The sequence below is a fragment of the Mus caroli genome, unplaced genomic scaffold (assembly GCF_978045245.1).
Source record: "Mus caroli unplaced genomic scaffold, Mus_caroli_1 scaffold_3, whole genome shotgun sequence".
Lineage (NCBI taxonomy): Eukaryota > Metazoa > Chordata > Mammalia > Rodentia > Muridae > Mus > Mus caroli.
Genome location: NW_028227258.1, coordinates 41207213 through 41224743, shown reverse-complemented (window position 1 = coordinate 41224743; position 17531 = coordinate 41207213). Strand labels below are relative to the sequence as shown.

The following is a 17531-nucleotide window of genomic DNA, read 5'->3' as shown; positions in this document are numbered from 1 at the left end:
TTACCAGATGCCTTTGTAATTCGTCTGGAGAATGTAAACTTTCATGTTATTCTGAAACCAAATTAGATATATTACAATTGAGCAATCTGGTTTAGTGAATGCTCATCATATTTCTATTATTTTACTGATGTGGCATTCATATGATATTTAAATTTTAATCATTAAGTACATATTAGAAATTAATACAAAATCTTCTGAGTTTGTTCGAAGCAAAATAGGCCATGAAAATAATTGAGTATGATGTGTATTAGACAGGTACCAATGAATGCCTGCACCTATGCCTTTGTGGGTAACACTAACTGCATTCAGTGGGTTATGAAAAAAAACTGAAATAATAGTATGACGTTGGGAAGCAGGTGAAGGTTTATATACATAGAGTTAGGAAGAAGATGAGGCAAATTTGATCAAAATGTGTTGTATATAATTCTAGAAGAATTAATACAAATTTAATATTTCAAAACAGGTTATTTATTAGAAATATACAGTGTAGAGTCAATGCAAGTATAGCAAGACACAATAAAATGCATCACATCAAAGTTGGACAAGGCGAACCAACAAAAGGAAAAGAATCCAAGAGAAGGCATAAAAATCAGAGACACACTCAATCTCATACTCAGGAGTCCCATCTAAACTGAAGGTCATATATATATATACACAGAGGACATGGTACAAACAGGAAGAGCATGTAACAAGACATGTACTTACTGATGCAATGGAAAAAGAAAAAAAAATAAACAAGAAATAAAGTAAACTAAAACTAGGTGATGAGGATACTGTGGCTAACCCCAAGCTATTCAGTACTTAGCTTTACTGTTAATCTTTATACCTCCTTGCCTCTTCTTTTCTTACTGAGCTCTGCCTGAGCAAGTGGAAGACCTGGGACAAAGTCTCTGCAGAGAATTCTTCTCCAGATTTAAGTATTGTTTTGTTGTTGCTGTTTTGTTTTGTTTTGATTTTTTTGTAACTCATTAAACCAATTATAAGATGTTCTATTTCATTCTGGTCTGTCATTCTCTATAACATTGTATGTACCACATTCAATATACCAATTCAACAGTAGACACTTCACTCCTATATACTATAGCCATAATATACTGAGAAACACCCCCTGGGGCTATAGTATATTAATGTAGACTAGGCAACATAGCCGAGATGTTTAGCTTACTTCCAAAAATACTCCAGTCAGAGTTCACTTCCCATATGCTGTAGGCACTGCCTGCTGGGGAATATTCCAGTGCCGTATACTTCATATCACAGTTCTGTCTGTTCTGTGTAGTAGCCAAATTGGACTTGGTGGTTTGTTAGTATGAGGCTTGTCATAAATACCCTCACAGAAAATATGGTTGAAAATTTGATGTGTTTGCCAGTCTTTTAGATTGTGGTGACAAAGCAATAAGGAAACTTGCTGAGCATATTATACTAGCCCTTGGGTGATGAGTGCAACTCAGGTGTGCTGCCTAATCTGGCCCTTGATTGTAAGGTACATCAACATGAGAAGAGAAGAAACAAACATGCTAATCTTTCCTCTTTTCTTCTCATTTGTTCTTACAATTATCCTCTCTGTGTGTCTCCATCCCTACTATATAGAAGACTTCCTCATGATGCACTAGAATTCACTTGCTTTCCTGTTCTTGGCCTCTTTCAGAAATCGTGTCTGGAGATACAAGGGTTAATAGTTTTCCACCCAAAAGCAAGTATCAGGTGCTGTGTTGTTGACTTATAGTTTGGAGCTGTTTTATTTCAAGTCTCAATGTTTAACATTACTGCCGTCGCCTCTCTTAAATGTCAGCTTCTTTTATTTTCCTTCATCACTCTTCCTTGATCACACCAACTCCTTTGTGTGACATGGATTTGCTGTCAGGTGCCACCCTAGGCCGGTCCCCAGGTTTTTCTGACTCCAGTCATTGACATCTTGTCAGCAGTGTCACCTACTTTGCCCCTCGGCCTCTGCATATGGCAATTGTTACCTTTTTGATTGACACTTTTGAAAAACTGTCAACATGTTTTCATTATTTGGAGAAGATTTCAAACCCAAAGCCCTCTCTTAGAGTTAATTCTGTATTTCAGTCTTTGAAGAGGTCTTCTGGCTTGAATGCAATACACCTTATGAGGAACAGTTTGCAGGCTATTATTTTAACATTGTATCATAGTTACTGAGAAGGAACTAGCAGCCAAGGTTATGGTTGTAATTCAGCTAATATTTTAAACAACAAGCAATTGACTTGAATCACAAAGAGAGTATGCTAAAACATGTTATAATTGTTATTCCTATGTACTTCCAATTCTGTGACTGGCTTAGTTGTTTGTTTATTGATGAGACATTTTGCTACTGCCTAAAGCAGAAACTACTTCTGTCTCTAGAAGCACTTGTTCAATGTATGCTGTATTTTCTTCATTTTAAGATAAGCCACTTAAGTAAAATTTAACAAGAAACTCACCTTGACTCATACTCCTAGTCTTCCCTGTGACTCTCTTCCAATCCTTCACTATCATATTCTGAAGTAAGCAGACAGCAGTTTAATCTAGAAACGAAAAATATCATGACTGCCCTGAAAAGTATAGTATGAAGCTTCAAGACTATGGTCAATCAAGGAAAAGAATTAATAATGCCAGAGACAATTGTTAAGTATTATCTATTCTAACTAGAAAACAAATAATGAATGAGGATGAAAAAGTTCTCTAAGAGTTATGGTCTTCTATCAAGTCAAATAATGTATCTTATAAGCATTCTAGAAAGGAGAGAGAGAGACAGCAGCAAAATGTCGCTAGTAAGGAATGAGGTTTGCCAGATGTCTCAGTCGGTGAAGGCATTTGCTACCAAGACTATGAATCTAAGTTTGATCCATCGAATCCACATAGTGGGGAAAAAAATCAACTTTTCCTGACCTCTATAAATGCACCTTTATGAATGTTCATGTGTACATGCAAGCACAAACATACACATATTCACACACACAAACACAATAAAAAAATAATAAATGTAATAGTCAGCAAATACAGTAATGCAATGACAGATTATAACTAAATTAATTAAATTATCTCAGACAATGAGATAATTTTGACAAGAAGAGGGGATATTGACTTCTCATGTCAGTTCACTCTCATAAGACTGTCAGCATAGGCATCAAGAGTAAGTCAGGAGAGAGTGGGATGGAATCATCACAGTACTGAAATACAACTGTCAATAAAGAGCTTCGTACCTGGAAAAACTGCCTCCCCAAAATGAAAGAAATTAAGACTTAAGACTTTCCAAGATATATAAAAATATAGGGAATTTCTCACTATTATACTTATTAATAAGAAGTACAAAGTTCTTGGATATAAAAAGTAAGCTATATGAAAACATAAATATCACTGGTAAAGATAAGTATACACAAAACAGAACAGTGTAATACTACATTGATGCTATCTAATCTATTTTACTTAAAGCACAAGTTGTACAAGACCATAGTAATAAGTGTAATTATATTCTGTAGCATGTTAATGGTTACATAATATAAGAAGTATAACTATGTGAATGGCAATAAAATTAATAGGTAGACCTTTTGTATGTCTCTGATCTTAATTTGTTATCTTTTCCAAGCATACCGTTTTAATGAAAGCCTTGTAACAAAAGAATAAAACAAATATAAAAAAGTATAGTAAATGTAAAAGTGAAAATATAAAGGAATCAAAAATTATCACTGCAAAAACAAAGAAATCAAACTAAGAATAAAGCAAGGTGAAAGGAAAGGGTTTTTTGTTTGTTTGGTTGGTTGGTTTTGGGGGGTATTTTTTGTTTTGTTTTGTTTTTTGAGACAGGGTTTCTCTGTGTAGCCCTGGCTGTCCTGGAACTCACTCTGTAGACCAGGCTGGCCTCGAACTCAGAAATCTGCTTGCCTCTGCCTCCCAAGTGCTGGGATTAAAGGCGTGCGCCACCACTGCCTGACAATCATAAAATCTAGAAAACAATTAGCAAAATGGTGATAACAGCTTCTTCTCATTTCTTTAAAGTCAATATTTAGTTTAAATAAAAACAGAGTGACGTTATCAGTTAAATGCCATAGAGTAGCTGAATTTTAAAAGGCTTCAACTAAATACTGCTTACAAGAAACTCACCTTTGAATTAAAGATGCATAATTAAGATAAGATATGAGCATGTGACACATGCATACATTTACTAATCAGAATTTTTGAGAGTGAGACTGGAAAAGTTGTGCTTTAGAGAGCATCCTGATTTACAAGAACCTATCTCAAAAATTCAAACCAAGGAAACAAACAACTGATTCACAAGGATAGAACTTTTTTATGCAAAGAATGACTAAAAGAAACTATATTTGTGTTCATTTTAAGCAAAATACACATTTAGTAAGTAAAACAACTTAAAAGAAAAAAGGCCCATCCTATAAAAATTTGCAATGCAATAAGAAAATGCAATGATTAGATAGATACCTACCAACATTAGAAAACCAACTTCAGAGCAAAAAAATATACAGTAAATGCCAATCAATCTGAAGGGATAGCAGACAGAACTATCATAATTACTGGGTATATCTATATTAACTTTTAAAAACTACTGGGCCAGCTGGATAGTAAAAGTAAGGAAACAGAAAATGTGTAACTAGAATCTCACTATTGTCAGCAGAGTAATATGTGTGCGTAGGATTACTACATCTCAACAGAATTAAACTAAATTGAGTAGACCTGCCCTATATTCAAATAGCCCACTGAACTTCTCCAGATTACACATTGTTTTTTTGTTTAGGAAGACCCTGCTATAGTAGTAATTGTGTGCTATGACACAAAACAAGTTTTAATGGATTTAATAAAAATTAAATCATCTAAAAGAGAATATAACTAGAAATCAATAACTATAGATAATTGGAGACTCTTACATGGATATTGTAGTATAAGCTACTGATCAAAGAATAAAAACCAAAATAGACATCACAACTTCATAGAGACAGGAGAAAGCAAACTACAACAGGACTCATTCAAAAATAGTAATAACAAGAAGATTTGTAAGAGTAAAGGACTATTTTTTAACAAAAAGAAAGATATTTACTAAGCAACTTAAAACATAGAATAAAATAACAATTGAAATAGAAATACATAAAATAGATATGATTAAAGCACCAGGAGCCATTGAAAATTTAAGGTTGTTTCTGCAAAGATAAACAGAATCAATAAATTCCTAAGACTAAGAAAAATGATAGAAGATTTAAAATAAAATTCCCTTAAGGTCTTATAATCGATGCCAAATAAAATGGCCATTATAAACAATTATTTGCCTACCATTTCACCACCATTCAAATAACTATATAACTCCTGGAAAAGCATTTATCTCTTCAGATTGGTTGCTTATTTAAACCAACAAAAAGAAGGCCATAACAGACCAGTAACAAATAATGCCCAGAACCAATTTGCTTCAGGGTGAATTTAGAAAATATTTAATGATCAGTTAATATCTACGGTCTTCATGGAATTTTTTCTTTCAAACTCATATTAGGAGGCCGGAATCATCCTATTGCAAAAAGCTGAATACATTTGACATGCATGCACGCGCACACACACACACACACACACACACACACACACACACATAAAAGGGAAACTATAGATCATCATACCCCATGAACATGAATATAAAAATCTTCAGTGAAGTATTAACTAGAAAAGTAAAGGAATATTAAAAGTATTATATAATTATCATTAAAAACTTAGAATCGTGGTGATGACTGAGTGTCATCACCACGATTCATACAAAGGGTAGCATATACAAATAAACAACTCTGTCATAACAATGAGAGCTGAATGCCAGGCAAAATACGGACATCTCAGTATATGGAGAAAATAAGTTAACAAATTCAAGACCATTTTATGATTGAAAAATTAGAAACAGAACAAAATTATATCGGAAAGTGGATGTTCACAGACAGAAGACTGTAGGCAAGACTGGAAGAGGTTTGATGCATCCAGAGAGAATCTTTTAACACAGAGAAGATAACAACACACAGGACAGTGAAGCTAACTGCAAGAAATATTTGCAAGCCATAAATCTGAAAAACAACTAATTTCTAGAATATATAAAGAAAGTAGAATTCCACAGTAAAAATAACCAAATTGATTGAGGAAAAACAAGCAAACAAATAAAAAATAGGCACAATGACATGAAATGACATTGCTCCAAAACACCACACAGTTTCCAAGAGTATTAAAAGCTTCTCAATAAATAAAAATAAATAAAAGATAAAGTCATCTGGAGCTACCATTGTTCACAAGGAAGATGTTTACAAAAATCAGTAATTTTTCAAGGTAGTATCCACATTAACATCCTTGCCACTGTTAGTGACTAAATAAATTGTCTAGTGATTGTGGAATAGAAGATGGCCTTTTTCTCAAAAAGGTATACCTAGAATATTTGTTCCTAAAAAAGCACTGAGCTCATGTCCGCTGATTGAAATGAGATTCTCAGAGATATAAACACAACATGTTCAGCACAGTATTGTTGTAATCATTGGAAGACTACCTGAATGGCACACGTGAGCAGAAAAAGAAACTATATGTTGGGCTAAGATGGAATACTATTTAGCAATTGAAGAGAAATAAATGCTGCCATTTATAACAACATGGATCCAGTGCAAGCCATGGTGCTAAATGACACCCGTCAACCACAGATGAATTCAGAGTGTGGCTCTTCTCATGTGAGTTGGGAGACATGAAGTGGTCCAAAAATAGGAAGAAAAAGAATGGGGGGTTACTAGGGAAGGAAGCATTTGAGAAGCAGGGATGGGTGAATCTCGTTGAGTATGAGGCCATCTTTGTCTCCATAGTGAGCTCTAGAACATCAAGGGCTACTTATAAAGACCCTATCTTAAATAATAATAATAATAATTAATAATAATAATAATAATAATAATTAAATGTCAATGAGAAACTTATGAAATGTTTTCACAGAGGCATAATGAATCAAAGTCATTCAATTTGAGTAAGGGCCAAGGGAAATGGGGCTACCAGCAAGAGATAATCTGGGTGACACATAATGGTGGCATGCCAGAGAAATGATACATAAACACAGATATTAGGTGATACTAATAGTAATGTATAGATTTGATTAAAATTCAGCTAAGTGAAGAATTCTAGGAAAAGATAATTATTTGATTGTTTTAGAAGAAGAGCCCTTTTTGTCATACTGCCAAATGTGGATAAATATAACTTGATTGTTGGGAGTGGGAGAAATACACATGGGTTTGAATGAATATTTAATTTCCTAGCCTTATTCTATGCTCAAGTTAAAAGCATTTTTTAAATTTGTATTTTATTTTTATTTTTTTATTCACTTTACATTCCAATCACAGTCCCCTACCTCCTCTCTTCCAAGACCCACACTTATATATCTCTCCCCCATTGCCATTCTTCTGCTCAGAGAAGGTGAGCCCCCTTGGATACCACCTTGCCCTGGAACATCTAGTCCCTGCAGGTCTAGTCACATCCTCTCCTACTGAGGCTCAACCAGGTAGTCCAGTTAGGGAAGGGGATCCAATGGCAAGGAAGACGGAGCAAAACAGCCCCTGTTCCACTTGTTAGGGAAACCACATGAACACAAAACTACATATTTGCTACAAATATGCATTTTTCAAAAGTTATATGAATATAGGTCTTTCAAGAAATCAACACAATATAGTCATTGCTTTATAGAAAAAAATCTGTAGTCCCCTATCTTTCCTAAAATTCTCATTACAAACTGTAACTTCTCAAAATGGAAAAATGAAATGTGATTCTATTTTAAAGTTGTGATTGCCAGCCCTTGGCCTGTGTGTCATGAAGCAGCTATTCTAAATTAATTCCTACTTTGTAAGGTTTTTCCTCCTGATGACTAGTTCTGAAAGGAAAGTACCTGAGCAGAAATCAATACATTAGCCTTGCTGGTGAAATAAGAGAGCTATTAATAGCTACTAAGTGCTATTTATTCTGCTTTAAAATACTTACAGAATGCATCTAGAGCAGCTATAGCCAAGGCAGAATCATTGGTTGTTACGTGTGATTGGGATCTAAATAAAATGAATAAGTAGAGGCTGCTTTATACTTTTAAAGGATTACAACACAGTGGTAGCGATTTTTCCCCCTAATAATCTAGAACACTAGAAACAATTTTGCTTTCAGCAGCACTTAACTTTGTTACTTTTGTATTTTTAAATAATTATTTTAAAGTAAATGCAGGCAGAAATGCACCTGGAATACACAATTATAATACAAGTCGCTTTTCCCCATCAACATAACCATTACATTTTCATATATTTCCATTAAAGTTCCAAAAACTATCCAAGTATAATAGAAAATACATTGGTAAGTAGTGGATGATGATGCCATGCTAATATAAGCCCTCGTGATGGCTTCAAGATGCTATTTGACTTCTGTTCTCAAATATTAAATACTGTGCATTTCTGATAATTTTTTTTTCTTTCTGGGATTTAGGGGTTTTAGACAGGGTCTCATGAGGCATGAGGAGACTTTGAATTATCTATGTATTTGCAGCTGTCCTTGAACTCCTCATTCTCTTGTCTTGCTTCCCAAGTGCTGGATTATGAATGTGTGCCATCAAACTCAAATTGAAAAGGTATGTGTGTGTGTGTGTGTGTGTGTGTGTACATGTTTTCTTGTATGTGCACACATGAACATACACATATATGCTCTATATGTGTATTCAACCAAACCATCACAAAAAATTTAAAGTTACAGTCTGATTTATAGAATATTAATATTTTAAATACATAATTGTGTGCAAGATGCAGGAAGCTTGTCGTAATGATGCAAGGATGCCTCTGGAGTCATGTCTTACTGCCCCACTTACATACAGTTTATCTGCAGCATGAGCAAAGATCACTTACCTTTCAAGACCCTAATCTTGCTCCTTTGCAGAGGGAGAATGCATTCTGTTTTGAAGAGTGATTTAAAGCATAAACATGAAACATTTACTGTTGGGTCTGGCATTAGCATTGTTTGAATATGAGCAACTGATTTTTCTATTTTTAGGATAAATTGACTCCTGCTTTTATGGAATACATTGTCAGTATGTTTGTGTTTGATAGAAGAGACTTTACAGCAGATGCAAACCTTGATAGGAAAATTTCAATATCCTAGCACGCTAAAGCAATCTTTGTCGCATTGAGTAGATGGCTTATAGAAAGTACAGTCACATAGATATCTAACACAACCATGGCCACACCTGCATCTCCACTTAAACACAGATTTGGAAAGAGTTTCCATGTAGGTATTAGCCTTGAATTCATATGTAAATCCCTCCAGGTGACTTGAATTTTTATCTTATTATCACATATATTTATTCAATGAAAGGAGGACATAAGTCTGCCACAGCATTCATATAGGAGTCAGAAGAAATCATTTCTTTCCTTCCACTTTTTGAGTCCTAGGTATCAAACTCATATGAACTTTGTCATCTCTCTGACCTAAGAATTTAAGAATTCTAATAGTTTGAGCCCCACGTCAAAATATTTTCATGCAATAATTGTTAAGGCTAATTCATGTGATCAACAGAAGTTTTGAAACGCTTTATATATTTATAATTTTAAGAGCAGAAAATAAATGGGCTATACAAAGAAAATATCAACTGTTTATAGAAAAGAACAGAAGCCAATCAATGAGAAAAAAAAATGAAGGAAATGTACAAAGAAGAGGGAAGGATGCATCTTTTCGGTTTACTTGAGAGTTTCTATGTTTGCCCAGCTGCTGCACAGCTTAATTAGTCTGCTATGACTCTGCACAGTGACTTGACAATAAAAGAGTCCATTTCAAGCCATAAGTCAAAAGTCAAGGAGTGGAGCTGCAGAGATGGCTCAGTGGTTCAGGGCACCTGGTGCTCTTGGGTAGTGGTCTTGATCCCAGAAAACACATCAAGCTGCTGGCAACTATAGGTAATTCTACTTCCAGGGGTCTAATGCCCTCTTCTGGCCTCCATTGGCACTGCATGCACATAACGGAGATACCCACATGCAGGCAAAACACTTATATACTATATATGTATAGAATATGTTTATAGTATGCTATAAATATTATATATGTATATATATATATATATATATATATATATTACATATGTGTGTAAAAATTTTAAATGTCCAGAGTATAGTAAACACTATTTTTATCAAACGTGAAGTATATAAATCTTTTTCTCTACATGTGACTGAATTATAAAATGCATGTATTTACATAGTGAAACTTAATACCCTACTGTATTACTTACTGCCACTAGAGGGCTCTTTGGAGAGGCTTAGCAAGCAGGCAGGGCCACCAACATTTTTCCAATACAAGAGAAAGCTTTGTCTACACTGTCCATGCTTGGGAAACTCTTAGTCAAGTGCCAAATAAAATAATATAAATCTCATCATGTTAAACATACAGTAAACATTTTCCTGTTAAGCTTCAGGGTGGGCATGCCTACATGGAATACAATTATTTTAACATGTTTCATTTATAACAATAAAAATTAAAAATAAGCCTCATGCAAAACAGTTAAGAAACATAGTGCTAATTCACACTACAGAAAACTAATGCAAAGAACGAGGTGTACATCCCAGTGTCAGCACTTCAATACAGTGAATACATGAATACATTTCTAAACACCTTGTTATGAAGTCAGCCCTTCTATTGACAGGTGCTTAAATTAAATGAAGCAGAAAGTACAGGTACATGAGCAAGCACATACAAAATTGACGAGGAAATAACTGTGCTTTGTTGGGGTAAGTAATCTAGAAGACGGTCCTTGTACTTTCTTTTGCAAGATTCTGTCAAATTTCAAAGCCCTTCAGCTGACCATAAAATAACATACCACCCCTCAGTAAAAGACCCTGAAAACATATTAAAGATAGATTCATAAATGTTTTACTTGCGACATAGAGAATGGTTCTATCTCTTGGAGCAAAAGGACATGGTAGAGGAACAGTGGGGGTGGGGGATTCAGATTGAAATTAAGATATGTAACACTTGGGAGTCATATGAGTTGTGACAGGATTTGCCAAATTTTGTAGATGGAAATGAGAAATTTGAATTAGAACCTATATAAATTTAAGGACTCTTCTAATCTCTGTTTTCAAGTCAAGCTTTGGAAGTTGTACTTATTTTGACTAAAATCTTTGCTTGGTTCTCAAGGAAAAATTCTCAGGAAAAATAAAGTTTAAAAACTTGGGCATCCCTCTAAGTTTCAGTCTCTCAAATGTTTAGCAATGGCTTCTGAAAGAACCATATTTACCCTTCTGTCTACACTGCAGGTTCAGGGCTTGGTATCTTCTCCACCCCCCACACCCCAGTCTCCATTTTGACTCCATGCACCAGAGTTCTGTATGACTTTGGTCTTTTGTTTTCCTTTATTTTCATTTTCCTGTTGTGTGTTTGAACAAGCAAAGAAGGTGAGAATGAATAATTGATTAAAACCTTTTATTTCTGAAATCTGTGTTCTCTATATTAGCCAACTATATACATTCATAAATGTTTTGTGCATGTGCAGCTAAGGATCCTATAGGCATCTCATGGAACTCATTTGTCCATAGGTTTTTCTCTGTAAGATAAAAGTTTTGAAGTCAATCATCTCAGTGATTATCCTGGTTCTGCATCTTGTTAATTTTCATCGATAATCCAGCTGAACTCCTGAATCAGAACAATCTGTGCTCAAGTGTAGCCAGCAGGCTATCTAACTTGACCTTCAGTAGATGATTTTTAGGCCATTATTATTTCTTTTCAAAGATTGTTTTAAGCATGCTGTCAAAGATTAACTAATTATTTAGCCTATCGACAAATCAGATAGCATAAGGAACTCAGAAATGGACCCATACAATGTTTTTAGTTTTCGTTTTTGTTTTTTTTTTAATTAGGTATTTTCCTCATTTACATTTCCAATGCTATCCCAAAAGTCCCCCATACCCTCCCTCCCACCCCCCCTACCCACCCACTCCCACTTTTTGGCCCTGGCGTTCCCCTGTACTGGGGCATATAAAGTTTGCAAGTCCAATGAGCCTCTCTTCCCAGTGATGGCCAATTAGGCCATCTTTTGATACATATGCAGCTAGAGTCAAGAGCTCCGGGGTACTGCTTAGTTCATATTGTTGTTCCACCTATAAGGTTGCAGATCCCTTTAGCTCCTTGGGTATTTTCTCTAGTTCCTCCATTGGGGGCCCTCTGATTCATCCAATAGCTGACTGTGAGCATCCACTTATGTGTTTGCTAGGCCCTGGCGTAGTCTCGCTAGAGACAGCTATATCAGGGTCCTATCAGCACAATCTTGCTAGTGTATGCAATGGTGTCAGTGTTTGGAGGCTGATTATGAACCCATACAATGTAATACAGCAAATTTTCAAAAGAATAGGTAATAAGCGAAGGACAATTTATTAAAAAACTAAGTTGCGAAACTCTGTAAGCACATGCAGAATAGTGAAGTAAAGAAATAGGGTTGTGGAGTTGGCTCGACCATTCTTGCAGAAGACCTTTCCCTCTCGGTTTCTTTCCTTGAACTAGCTCGGGGTTCACAACCTTCCATAACTCTAGGTCCAGGGCATTTAACCCTTCTTCCATTTCCCCAGGCACCGGGCACACAAACCAGGTGCACATATATGCAGGCAGGCAAAATTTCCATATACATAAAATAAAACAAACAAATCTTTAAAAGATTAAATATAGGACCAGAAACTTCCCAATTACTAGAAGACAACAGCGGAAGTAATTATACAACACTGGCTTTGTTAATAATTTTTTTGGACTTGACTCCAATTGTGCAGACAAGTGTGATTAGACAAACCAATCAATTTTCTGTACACAGAAGGAATCAATTGACAGTATGAATAGAAAACTCCAGGGTGCTATATATCCAATAAAGAATTAATGGTTAAAATATTAGGAGAACAAATCAAATGACATAATATTGTGAAAACAAACAAAAGAGTTTAGAAATACATAAGGTACACAAATATATAATTTTCCCAAAATATATGAATAACAAAAGCTTTATATATACGTGTGTGTGTGTGTGTGTGTGTGTGTGTGTGCTTAATATCATTGATCATTAGTGAAAGGCAAGTTAAGAGCACAGTGAGGGTGAGATGCTTCATCTCACTTGTTATATTCCTTATGCCAGGAGAAAATGGCACAGGAAGCATCTTAGGGAAAGAAGGCATATTTTAGACTCACACTTTGAGAAGGGATATCATGGCAGTGGGTAGGTGGCTCCTTAGCAAAGAGAGTGTACATGTGTGGGGATGGCTGCCTCTTCACATCCCCACAGAAGAGAAGAAGAGAAATGGAGCACTGCCTGCCCCACCTTCTTCTTTTCCCCCTGTCATTTACTTTAGTATATCAATGGTCCTTACTCCATGGGATAGAAAGAGCTACACTGAGAGTCTGTCTTCTCAATTTAGGTACTTCTGAAATGCCTTCAAAGGCACACTCAGAGCTGTTCTTCCTATGTGATTCCAAAACCAGTTTAGTTGACAATGAAGATAAAAATTACAAGTCTCTTCTTTGTCAGCTTAACACCCAAACATAGTTAAGCAATAAGTTATAGCCCTCATCCTCAAGATCACAATAAACACAATACAAAGTGCACTGAGTTTACTTATAAGAGCACAGTATCTTAGTAGTCTGCAAACTGTTCCAAAAGCCCAAGTTCAAAGTGTCAAGATAGTCAAAGATTCAAAGTAACATCTTAATTACAGTCCCCTATAAAATCCAATAAACAAGATACCTATTTCCAATATTCATTGGGAAAGCAAAGAGGACATAGTCTCATTCCAAAACAGAAAATGTGAAGCAGAAAAGAAATTTTGCCTGAATTGTGATAAATCCCATAGGGTAGATAATGCTACAGCGAATCTTGCTGTTCTACCCCTCGAATTTAGACTCTTCATGGATCATCTGTGCTACCACAACCTCTAATACACTGTCCCTCTGGTGATCCTACCTGAAGCTCATTTCTCCTGAGCAAGATCTACTTCCTGAAAGAAGTTCTCCTCAGTGGGTCTCTCAGTGGGTATTCCTGGCATGTATAACATGCTTGAGTCTATGCTGTGACCAAGACTTTACTTTCATGGTTTCATACAGTGGCCTTTTGAGTAATTCTTGCAAGAAATCTGAACCTGCCACACATTCCCTGGTTGAACTGGCTTGCTCAAATTCCTCTCCAAGCTTGATCTGCTTGGAAGAAATGCCTCTTAATTCCACAAACTAAACTGGACTGACTGCACATACTGAGCCTAACTACGTGAACTCAACTGAACGGCATTGCTCACCTGAGCTCAACTGCACTGTACTCATTGAAATACCCTCCCTCCTGACTCACTCTGGGTGCTATTAAGTTGCCTCTCTTTCCTCTGCTGTTCTTCTGAGAGTTGGGCACATGCTATCTCTGATTCATTCTGTCAAAATACTCCTTTGATTCATCTCTTTGTCTGCTTCTCAATTGGACATCACTTTTAAGTGTGGCTGCTTCTTTCTACAAACTAAATTCACCTTCATTGTTTTAGATTAAAGGTGCGTACTAAGGGTGTGTACTCTATATTACAGCCAGAGGGATTTAAGTTGTGCCATTCCAGCCAGATCACATAGACCTAGAGACTTTTTGAATGGGATCCCTGCCCAGAGCAGCCATGTTGCTGACTAACATTCCTCTAGAGGTCTGAAATCAGAGTCTTAAATGAGGAAAAAATACTTTTGGATGTTTTTGAATAAGTGGTGAATATGGCTGAAAAGAGAAGAGTGAGAATTTTGGAATCATTAAGAGTGCATTTCAAATGTTCTTATGATGATGTTAGTGATGTGAGAAGATGGCTAGCTTTAACAAGCCTTATTATTCCACATCCATATATCATAGGATCACCTTGAAACCCATAAAATATGCAAATTATAAGTTGCCAAACTAAAGGAAAAATTTAAACAGTTGTTGTAAAGCACCTTAAAATCTGTTTGTCTCATGTACAAAAATGAAATGTAATGACTACTTTTTAATTAAAATATAAAGATTAAAAACAAAAGTATAAAAATTTTTAAAAGATCAAACAAAGTGGCCTAGTGATATGACTAAGTGGTGACAGAGGCACACATATATGTTCTGCTGGATGTATATACACATATGAAATTTCCTTCATTTAGTTATAGTGCTATCATGCTATTTTTCCCAGTTAATACATGGTAAACATCCTTTCAGTCCATGCACTCGTTGCTTCTGTGTCATTTCTGATTCTGACATATAGTGCCTTTTCAAAGTGGAAATTGCAGGGAACTAATAATCTCTGCTGTTCAACATCTCTATCATATCTGTTATTTGCTAACACTACCAGGTGACTGGGAAAATAGTATTGTCTGAAATTGAAAATCTGGATACCGAGTGTTTTAGAGAAGAATGCAATAAGGTCCAATTTAAAGCTGTTTGGTATGAGGGCACCCAGCACATCAGCAGCCAAAGGTGCTGAAACCTCTTGGAAATCTCAGTTTGGGGCTGTGCATAGGATTTGGAGGTATTGGTCCTTCAGTGAGAGCTGAAATTCGAGATTCAGTCCACAGAGTCAGGCACATGGGAAGACTTCCATCTAAAGCAGGAAAAGAGGCACAGCTTAGGGCAGATGTGTGCTATGGATCACAAAGACAAAGCAAATGCAACTTTGTATATGCACAGACAAATGCACACATGCACACACACATACAAACACACAAACACACAAACAAACACACACATACACACAAACACATATAGCAGTCTTATACATATTGTAAGATATGAAACCTATGACCCTTTCATTTGAAAGAGCTTTGTCAATATGTGCATGTTTACATCTTATTTGCTCACTCTATTTAGTTTTCTTTTGGTTAAACTTAAATGAAATCCAACAGAAATTCTCCAAAGCCTTTTATTTGTAAGTATTCAAACAGCAAAATTCTTAAGAATTTTATAACTGGCCTTTAGGTTTTATAACTACATATATTGAGCAATGGAAGATAATCTATCTATCTATCTATCTATCTATCTATCTATCTATCTATCTATCTATCTATCTGTAGTGTGTGTGTGTGTATGTGTGTGTGTGTGTGTGTGTGTGTGTGCCCTTTGAGTTGCTCCCTAGTGCTGTATAATAACAGCAGTTACAGCAAACTGAAACAGACTGAAATCTATCTGCAACATTTAAAAGATCAGATATTTCAGCGCCCAGCTATGGAAAGAAGACAAATCGTCATTCATTTCATGTCAGAGGTATAAAAAGCTTTCTGTACTCTTACTGTGGACATCATTCACAATGGTGCCCAGTGTTGTGCCTGTGCATGTGCATATAGGGACAGGGCTTCTGGTTTTTCTACTGTTTACTTATCTCTCATATTAAAATGTCTCCCTTAGTCTAACATAATACAAACTTGATTCTGTTTTAACTATGGTCAAATGGAGTTAAAATGCTGCCAATACCAAGGGTGGCTTTTGCTCATCCATCTATCGGTGCCTGCCCATCCCCCAACACACACTTTCAACTACCTTCCTAAAGCATGCATTTACATTCTTAGTTTACACTTTAAATAGTATGAAGACAACAGCCAGCAGAGAACAATGAAACTTCCCAAAAATGTGCCTTGTAAGGGGGAGGATTAGGTTAGATGTGGTGAACTTGAATTTGATCAGAGAGGGAGGAAGAAAGGAGGGGATGCAGGGAGGGAGGGATCCATTTAAACCAGAGTTCCCTGGTGGAGTGTCCATAGCTAAAGCCTAGATGTCATCAGGCTCCCTTTTTGCAAAACCAGAAATACAATAGCCTTTCAACTGGCAAGTTTGATGCCTTTTTGCATATTAAGTGAGCTTTGCTCTGTTTTCAGTAGAGGACTGAAAATGATTTCTATGCAAGTCATGGCAAACTTTATCTACACAAGACACACGCCTATAAAATTAAGGTTCTGCTCAAATAACTTTTCTTTTGAGTGATGATTCACAAGAGAACAGAGTTCTACTTTTGAATTAAGTAGCCCTGTGTCCATTCAGTAACTACTTTGGCTGAGAATATTCATTTTTTAAAAAAATTTCAAGTATTTGTCTTTCATAGATAAACAAAGGGAAGGAACAGAACAGAAGAACATGAGAATGAGGAGGGAAAGAGAGAGCACAGAGAGAGGGAAGGAAAGAGGACAGGACACTGGACAAGCATGTTCTATCCTTTAGTGAGTCATGTACCTAGGTTTTTTTATTAAAGCATAATTCTAGCTTGGTTACCGTGGACACTAAACAGAGGCTATGTGCATTTCTAAATGCCAACTGATGGATCTAGTGTAAACTGGTATCTTTTAAGTTTCTGAAAAAGCAAACTCCTCCAATCCTCAAGTGTGTTATTTCTTTTGCAAGTAGAAGTCTCCCCATGGCCTACTTTCTTCATTCTCCAATATCCCTCTGAGGTAAGAAATGAGAGAGCTGGAAGTCTCACTGCTGGACTAAGAGCTTCAAAGGAGAAGAGACAAGGACAGGCTAAGGGCCCTTTTGGACCTACATCCAGAGCAATAAGATTACTTGGAAATGGAATTTG

At 36.0% G+C, this 17531-nt stretch overlaps 1 protein-coding gene across 2 annotated transcripts in view; it reads left to right on the top strand.

Annotated features, from left to right (window-relative positions):
* Dpyd (dihydropyrimidine dehydrogenase) overlaps positions 1–17531 on the top strand; it is an 899256-nt gene that overhangs the window by 416030 nt on the left and 465695 nt on the right. The window lies entirely within an intron of this gene.